This window comes from Rhipicephalus sanguineus, chromosome 2 (assembly GCF_013339695.2).
Source record: "Rhipicephalus sanguineus isolate Rsan-2018 chromosome 2, BIME_Rsan_1.4, whole genome shotgun sequence".
NCBI classification, from domain to species: Eukaryota; Metazoa; Arthropoda; class Arachnida; order Ixodida; family Ixodidae; genus Rhipicephalus; species Rhipicephalus sanguineus.
In genome coordinates this window covers 71,486,271-71,496,009 of record NC_051177.1, presented here as the reverse complement: position 1 = coordinate 71,496,009, position 9,739 = coordinate 71,486,271, and positions in this window count along the sequence as shown.

The window sequence follows — 9,739 nt, the reverse complement described above, 5'->3', positions numbered from 1 at the left end:
GGGAAGAGGAGTAGCCGGAGCCATGTATGGGCACCAACCTCTCCTTGTAATTTAATAATAAAAAAAAAAGAAGCTTGGGAGCCTAACCTTGCAGGTTATGAGCCCAGAAACCCATGCGAGCCATTCTGCAATAGTTGAAGGTGAATGACCCATGTGCTCCACTGTAGGTAGATGCAATTCACCATACTTGCGAATCATGAGACTTAAGTCTTCTGTTTCTCTCTCTCTTTCATTACCCCATTCCTCTCCCCACTAGTAGGGTCGCAAAGCCGACAACGTGTAGTTCACTTCCCTGTCTTTCTCTCATTTTATTTCTCTCTCCCGCCTTCTTCCTGAGACGGCCAGCAACCATTGCCTTTTGTGGTAGTACGAAGCTTAAAGACAGTCTTTCTATGCTGAAGGTAGTATTCGTCTTAACAATGTAGTTAACTATTACGTATTCAGACTTCTGAAGAAAGGCTTTATGGGTTTTTTTCGAACAGCACGCATGAAAGTGCAGAGTTAAATATAATAATATCTGGTGTTTAACGTCCCAAAACCATGGTATGACAATGAGGGGCGCCGTAGTGGAGGGCCCCGGAAATTTCGACCACCCGGGGTTCTTTAACGTGCACCTAAATCTAAGCACACGGGCCTCAAACATTTTCGCCTCCATCGAAAATGCAACTGCCGCGGCCCAGATTCGATCCCGCGACCTTCGGCTCAGCACTCCAGAGCCATAACCACTGGACCAATGTGCCCCGCCACGGTGGTCTAGTGGTTATGGCGCTCGACTGCTGACCCGAAGGTCGCGGGATCGAATCCCGGCCGCGGCGGCTGCATTTTCGATGGAGGCGAAAATGTTTGAGGCCCGTGTACCTAGATTTAGGTGCACGTTAAAGAACCCCAGGTGGTCGAAATTTCCGGAGCCCTCCACTACGGCGTCTCTCATAATCATATCTTGGTTTTGGGACGTTAAACCCCAGATATTATTATTATTACTGGACCAATGTGTCGGGGCGAACGTGCAAATTTATTCAGCACGAAACATGCAGACACAAGGTGTCTTCGTCTTGCACTAACTTACCCAAACCAAAGCACTTATGAAGCATGCATGATTTATTCCTACATCGCACGAGACTTCGTGCATTCCAACGCTTGATTTTTTAAATATATATATTTTCTTAATTTGTGAGTTCACACGACAGAGAACGCTGGTTTGCTGTGCGACACGGCGTCACTGCAGAGAAGCCTCATTTGAAAATGTTTGCGATGCATTGTTGCAATTTTCTCGACGGGTATTTTAGGTCAACAGTTTTAATATATACAGCTGTGGCCTTGAAAATCTTGTTAATAACACCTTGTTAAATACTAATTTGATGTTTATGTCTTACGTCAGTGCTATAGTTCGTAGCGGTCGGTGCTTGTATCCTCTAAAGCTAAAATTTGTTCGAAGCGATTTTACCGTCATTATTTTGTCTTTCAGTCTACGAAAGCAGGATAGTTCACTTTCTATTTGAGTACCTCGTGGGCAAATGGGTGCTTGAAATAGTCGCAATATTCTGCTATGGCTTGTTGCGCTATGACTTCGGCGCTTTTCACTCAGCTGTCAGGCTGTGCGCGGCCCCTTTGTTCTAGTGACCTTCAGAGTAAAGCAGCTTACACAAAAAGACATGGGATTCACTAAAAGCAACTCTGGTCAGTCACTACATATGTCTTGTTGGACAATGACGCTGCGAACGTCGTAACAAGAAATTTTGAAGATGCAACGCACATGTTTGGAAGTGGAAACAGTGGCACATATTTCGTTAGAATTCCAGGGATACAGAGACGAAATTTCTTGTCTCAAAAATAAGTGATGTTCAACTTCCCAAGTACGACTTGATGTCCCGCCATTCGATGGTGCGAAATGCTGGCGGGTGGTGTGCTTAGATTTAGGCGTAAGTTTAGGCGTAAGTTTTAGGCGTAAGTTTAGGCGTAAGATTTAGGCGTAAGTTTTGACCACCCCTGGTGGTCAAAACTTAAGTAGGGCTACACAGAGCCCTACTCTACGGCGTCTCTCATTATGATATAGTGGTTTTGGGACGTAAAACCGCAATAACTATTATTATCAGAAATATCGGGGAAATATTTGGCCCTGCTCTGTCGCAGGACGCGTTTAGTGCTGCAACAATAATCGTCATCTATATCGCGTGCCTTTCCTTGCATCACCTAGTACAGTAGTACCTATTAGTACCGCCCGGTACTGCTAGGTGACGAAAGGCATGCGCGTTATCAGCCTGACGGAACATTCTTGACAGGAAATTGAAGAGCGCCGAGTTTTCAAGCAATAAAATGTGAGCAGGCCAGATGACGATTATTGTTGTGAGACAAAAATGCACCTATTGTATGCGCTCCATTTTTATAGTGTTCCTTCTTCAAGGCGCCGTCAAGCTTTAAAACTTAATGTTCCTCGACGACATTAACTTAACTGATAAACCGTGAAGTGGCTTACATTATAAAAGTTGCGTTGAGTATCTCACCTGTACATTCTACTACCACATATTTCTTTTTCTATTCCTTTCCTGCCCCCCCCCCCCCCTGCTCACATATATACGTTGTTCATCCCATATATAGTAGCACCTCGCCATATCTGGATAGTGTCATATATGGTGCGGCCCTGCCATACATGGCTGCATTTGACTCCGTATATTAACCAGTCACGCGATATATGGCTGCATTTGATGCGTATATGGGCCAGCCGTGCCATATACGGCTCTCCTTACATCCATATATGCCACATATGCGGACATATATACTCATATATGGCCGCATATAATTTGTATAAGTGCCATGTAGGGCATTCGCGTAAGGGTGGGGCCTTTCGGTCCTGAATACACTTCCTCTTACAGAGTAGTATGTTGACGCCTTCATATACGCCGGCAGAATTCTTTGTACTTCAATAAAGCGTTTTCTCTCTCTCTCTCTCTCCCCCTCTATCTGATGGATTGATAGAATCATTCGTCATTCGTTACGTTTGAATAAGCATCGTTGCCATCGTGAACATCGCCATCAAGCAGTAGCTCATACTATGTCTACTGCAGGACGAATTCGTCTTCGAGCAATCGCCAATTTTGCATAACTCCGGTTATCCGTCAGTCGACGCGATGCTACACGTCTGTAACCTCCTCTCTTTACAGCACCATCGCTTAGTGTGCCAACGCTTACAGCCACTAAACCTCAAGCTTCTCAGTTCAGCTCCAAGTTTTTCGTCCCATACGTTTGGTGTCCTAGAATGCAATAGTCGAACACTTGTTTTTCCATCGTGCACGGAGCGCAAGTAGGTTCATTCTGTCTTGGCTGTCCTCTGGTCTAAGCATTTTGTTGTAAACGGTATGTTGTTTCGAGGGAAGAGACACGCGCTGAGAAAGGCGAAAGTAAAAATTCCAGTTGCATTCAAGAGGCCATAGTAGCCATTAATGGCTTCCCATAAAGGCGTTTATGTGTTCAACGCAATAACTGCTGGCACACCAGTAATAAAAACACTTGCGTGTAACGTCGGGCTTTGTCATTGTGCTCTTGTCAGGTAATGCATAAGGTGGTTTTTCTTGTGATGTTCTCCGAGGTCACAAAATCTTCCTTTTAATGCCTTGTTAGACAGCGTGGGGCCTCGCGATATTTTCGCCGTGCATTAACGCAGTGGACTGCTTCACGAATCTTCGTGTTCGTTGCGAGATTTTGCACTCTCGAACAAATAATGTCTGAACTCTCCGGCTATCCCAGTAAACAAACTCAGATATACAACTTCAGCCGCAGGCGTGCACAGGAGAGTGGCGTTATATGTCAGCGTACTTGGCCTTTCGCCCGACAGTTCCACAAAGCTCGCGGACTTGAGAAGATCTTATCGCGAACTTTTTTTTTACGGTCCCTCGATAATCACCTCGATCCAGCACACGGTCGTTGCTGCTGTCACCCGAGAAGCTTAAGCCAACGTGGAAGCAGCTTTAAACACCACCACGCGGCTGGCATGTCCGGAGTCCGCACGCCACAGTGCACGCCATGCCAAGGAGCGAGCGAAAGCTACAGAACTGTGCTCGGCGTTGCAACGACGCATCTCGCCAGCGAGCAAGCGCGCCTCATACCTGTGGACGAAGAGCGCGCGCCGTTGCGTGCGGCCATGACCCGGTCGAAGCAAGGTCGCAACCTACGTCGATCCCGTACGCCGGGCACGTACCTCGACTCTCCTCGGCCGCGCAAGCCACACAACGGGGGGTTCGAGCACGCACTCTCTTTTATTCGCCCCCCAGTCGTAATCTTTTCTTCTCTACTCTTTCTCTTCTTGCCTTGTTCTTCGTGCCTCTGTCCCTGTCCCGATGAGACGTGTCCGCTTCTTCTTCTCGTTTCATGGGGGCCTTCGAGGCTTCGTCTTATCCTTGCCTCATTCTCTCTCCCTCGCTCAGTGGCTTTATCCGACTCTCAGTGGCCACCACGTCGCGCCAGCGTCGTCGTTGTGAGCGCGGAGTGAAAACAGATGGAGGAGCAAAGAACGGAGCAAGAAGAAGAAAGGATGCCGCACCAGTGGTGAGCGGCTGACCCGCTGTGTCCGGGGTGCCGCGCTGTCCTGCGGCGGCGGTAACAATGCGAAAAACAGCGAAATGGACGACGGGCGAGGAGGGGACGGTATCGACGACGTCCGACAGCGCAGGCGCACGCAGCGAACGTGAAGCTCGGCGCCACCTTTGCATCACGTTGGAATCTCTCTCTCTCTCTCTCTCTCTCGCTCTCTTCTGGGGACGTCCGTGTTGTTGGCTTGCGTCGAAAGCGGATCCTGGTTTATTGTTCGCGTTGTTTCCTTTGCGCTGAATAATTACGTCTCATGGGCGACGACGGGCAGACTGGTGGAATGCCTGGCGCGCTAGGTATGAGCGTAGTTAATCACGCTGTTGCATACCTCGCAGCCCCGTTTAACGTGTACCTTGCTGCTGCATGTACATACCAGTGCTTGTGATTGGAATTCTGCTTGTAATACGTTTACCGAAATGCATATGAGTGGAGCCTATACGCCAGTCACCATCATGCATAAAAAATTGTTGTTCTTGATTGAAGTGCATGTTCAAGCTTCTGACAATGTCCCGATGGCTCCTTGTGACGACATCGTAAAGCCTTCCTCAATGGAAGCGCGTGGTCTTACTTTTGGTTGCATCACTGTGTCGATGGAAAGTTTTCAGATATTAGAGAAAGAAGAACAGCTAAAGTATCGCGGGTTTCTAACACTGAACACCATGAATAAGAGAACTCCTCCGTGGAGATGATATATGTCGCTTTAATCGCCTATGCTTTGCCAACATATAGCACGTTATAGCCTCTGAATGAGATATGAAGTCGACGAATAGAAACAGCGCTAGACACGGGACGAGAAGAGGCTTTTCTTCAAGGCTATAGGTTCATATCTCGCTTGAGCAGCGCCGAGAAGCCAGACAGTCAGTCTTCTTCGCGCTATTCAAATCACAGACTAATCGTTTGCATCTTTCCTTAACTGTCGGTCCTGGTTACTTAACAGGCCACTCTGAAACACGCTGATGCTTCAGATTTGTTGAATTTCAATTATTGTTACACTTGAAGAGTCATCGCCGTTACCGTCGCGTTATACAAGGTTCATTCGGCGAGCGCGAGCGCAAGCCGTACGTGTTGCACATTCAGGTAGGAGCGCGCATAGTTCCTTATGCGGTAATAATGTTCCGCAGGGTCGGTTGTCGGCAGTCAGAGTTCAGAATCACGAGCAAAAAAACTTCTTCACCAACACTTTACTGATAGTTGTGGACCTCGTCTGCACTACTTTACAGGTGTTATCAAATGTTCTTGCACTTCCAACATTGTGCACCGAATTAGAATATTCTAGGCATGGTCTCAGTCTAACGTAGTTTCACGCTCCAGTCAGGAAAGTGTTTATTGATCCGGCCTACAAGAAGGGGCTGATTGGAGGCGTAGCTAATGATGGAACGACTGGCGGGGAGTTCGATAAACGCGTCGGTTCTTCCCAGGCCACTACAGCGTCCGAGGCCATCGCTTTCCTCCTGCACAGCTTTCGACACCACACGTGTGACGGGTACACCGGCACGAGCATAGCTAGAACGCTGGCAGAAGCGCGCACGGCGAGAGATCCGTTTCTCCGCATACTCGCTGCTTTCCGACAAGACGAATAAGCGCGCTGATAATGAGCACGTGTCCGAGCTGTGTGCTAACCCAGCAAAGGCGGTGGAGAAGGCAGCGAAGTTAATTAGTTTCTGCGGCGCGCACGCGACGACCTGGGGAGAAATCGAGGACTCTCGGCCGCCGCCGCCGCCGCCGCAAGAGTCTTTTTGTTCCATCTGCTCAGCCCCCGAAGACCGCTTCTTCTTCACGCACGTGCGTCGTGAGGTGAGGCATCTTTCGCGCAGCCGAAAGAAAGAATATACAGAAGAGTGAAAGAAACGGGGTGAAAGGCAGGACTCGAGAAGTCTCTGACTAGCCAGTCGGTCACGAAATTAAGGAAGCCAGCCTGTGACAACAAAACGAAGGCAAGCAGTGGGGCGAGGAGGATAAGAGGGAGACGGAGTGGCGGCGGATCACGGCGCCCATTCGTGTTCTCCGATTCTTCATTCTTTCGTTTTCGGACGTTCTCTTTTCTTCCCGGCACCTGGCAGGCGCGCATCTCTTATCGATGGCGTTAATCGGTTCCGATTTCTTTGTTTGAAGGCGCCTTCGAGCGGCGTCTCTCGAAATTGATTACCACTTTTGCGGCATTTATCATGAGCAACGACCGAGCGAACGCCTCGGTGTTTCCCGGCTCAGTCGCTGCCTTCGAGCACAACGGTCTTGCCTTAAATCATTTTCGTTCTTCGTCCTCAGCTTACACGGCCACGGTGCATATGCCGTTGTCGATTACGAGGATGCCCTTCCGCGGCGACTTGTCGCGGCCTAACCGCGTGAGGTCGTTCGATTAGCGTGCTCGGCACGCTCTCGGCGTGTTTCTTCGACGGATATATGCGTTCACCCGGGTGGTTTCGTCTAGGGTTACGAAGGGGGCCGGGGTTAACAAGGTGCTGGGATTTGGTGTGCTCCTATTTCAACTGGATCCCGCATTCGTTTTATTTCGCTGGTAGTACTCCGAACATTATAAATTGCTCGACGCTTTTCACGCTCCGGTTTAGATGGAGCGCCTATTCGAGGCCGCCGCAACAGAAGCACGGACCGAGTCTTGGCGCGGGTGCACGCTTTAAGCGTGACGTATGGCAGGGTGCTCCGCATAAACGGGAGTCGGCGCGACACGCTTCTTTTATTATTTAATGGACTGGCCCTTTTCAGTACCTATTGATCTATAATGTATCTTACACGAGGCACCAACACAATCACGCGCTTGTATAGGCGTGCGAGCTTTTGCTTTTTGTGCGACTATATCGATTAAGATCGCTGAAACTTGACCTTCTACATAAAGGATCAGCAAGAACACCGCTTTTAGATCTTTGTTTAATGGATGCGTAGCGTTATAAGATCTAGCTTGACCTCATTGTAAGTGGTAATGGATACTTACTTGAAAAATCCAGGTTCCTTTGGCGTGACGCACTCACAACCATCTTTCTTTCTCCGAGGCACCTGTACATTATTTCGCTTCTCCTCTGCAACCTTTTAGTTTGGTTGCTAAACGTTTCAGCGTCATTTGATACTAGCTCAGTGCGCAGAACAACGAAAAGTTCGAGTTAAACCAACCAGCGAGTTATGAGCGCTTTCATGCGTCCTCACTAGGAGTTAGTATACAGTATCCTGGTTTCCACGACATCGAATGCATGCAACGAACGCATAGAGATTGAATTATGCATTCGTTCTTCCTGCCTTCCATCGTTCCTTTACTTCTTTTTTTTTTTTTCAATTTCACTTCGCTATCGCATCCACTTCTTCACACTCCAGGCACTTTCTTTGTTTTTGCATACACGCAAAGTCGCTTAATCGCGCCTAGATTTTCGCGGCAGCACCCTTTTTACTCTTGGTGTCAAGCTGCAGCTCGCGCCGTGGGAACACCCCTTTTCTTTCACGCTTGAGTGAGCATCAACCAAGAGTGGCCGGTCGAGCACGACTTGCAGGGACTCCGCCGCCGACGACAACGAGCGATGGACGACGACGCTACCAAAAAGCATTCGCCGCTGCGGCGCAGTTGCGTGGCTCTCGGTGTGCCGGCCGGCGTTGCGTGCTCGCCACGAGTCGTGATCGGGCGCCGGGTGACGGCTTGCATACGCAATGAGCCCTGGCGGGCCGCTCGCGCGTCCACACGCACGCGCGCGCACGGCGGGGCCGGCGAAAACAATGGCTCGCGCGCCTGCGGGCGCGCTGCACGTTCTCGAGTGCGCGCTGTACACCCCCGGTGCGTGATTTGCGGCCCTCGCCGGCAGAACGTCACGACCGGCGCCGCGGAGGTTTCACCCCCCCCCCCCCCCACCTCTCTTTCCCCTACCGCGTACTTCCCTGCTTGCGCGGATGAAGTGGCTCGCGCGCGTTATAGCTCGTTGTTGCGGCGGTACCGGGCGCACTCGCGCTCAAACGGGCGAGTGTATGCATGTCTGTTCGTAATCTTTTTTCTCTGTGGTGCTGCAGCAACCAGCTGAACAACGTGTGGGAGGGGGGGGGGAACGTATATTGGTAGTTGAAGAAGGTTATACGGGATGTGGCCTTTGTGCAGAACGAGAATAAATAAACGAAACAAAAAGAATGGCCGCGGTCTCCTCGTGCAAACATTTTTTTTTTTGCATTCATTTTTGCGTGCGTGCGCGCGCGTGGGACAGCTGGCAGGCCCATATGATCATCTCTTGGGAATATTCTGGCCATTTTTTGTCCCTGGTATATTCCTAAAGATGCTTTTAAAGAGCTATTGTTTTCCCCCTATTTTAAATCACAAATGCGGTCGCCTAAAGCGTATGTTTTCCCATCTTTCTCAGTCTGCAGCTTCCACCCCGTGAACAATGGCTGTCACCCTTTATATCAGGCGTCTGAAACTCACCTCAGCTAGCTGGCAGCAATAACAAATTTAGTCTCCCGCAAGGATCGGGTTAGTGAAGATTGGATCGGAGAGGGAGCTTGAACACAATGACAGCTGAAGTTGCTATTTGAAAAAGGGAGTTTCCCATATCACATATATTGGTCGTTTCTGAAGGGGATCTGATGTCAGGATTCGACAAACACATCGATACTAATCGCCATATTGACTGAAATCTGTACGCAGATTCTAGAATACAGAGATTTTGCTCCACGGTTATGTTTCGACACATGGCGACCGCATGGGGTGCCTCAGAAATGGAATGCTTTAGACCACTTACGTCTCTCTAGCTCATGAACATACTTATTAAGCAAAATGAAATAATATATGTATTGGACGCACAGAGTCATGCGATGGCCGGGACGTTAGCGAAAGGTCCGCGGGCTGCATGCGACCTGCGGGCCGCGTGTTTGCGACCCCTAATTTACATCAATAATAAAACATTTTTATGCTAAGTTTTCTTAGGTAACCTAAAGCTAGACGCAAGCGATAACACATGTCAAGCGTCCAATATTTGGCTCTCACTGCTTTTCGTGAAGATCTATACTTTGCTGGAGACGTACCGCTATAGCATCAATGCCAACTAAGAATCAATGTTTTGTACAGTTGAAAAGCCGTGAGTTGACGTGGTAATAGGGCACTGAAAAGTGATGGCGGGGAACTGGTGTCACATAAACATTTAAGTACCTGTTCCCGGTCATAAAAAAATATCAGTAT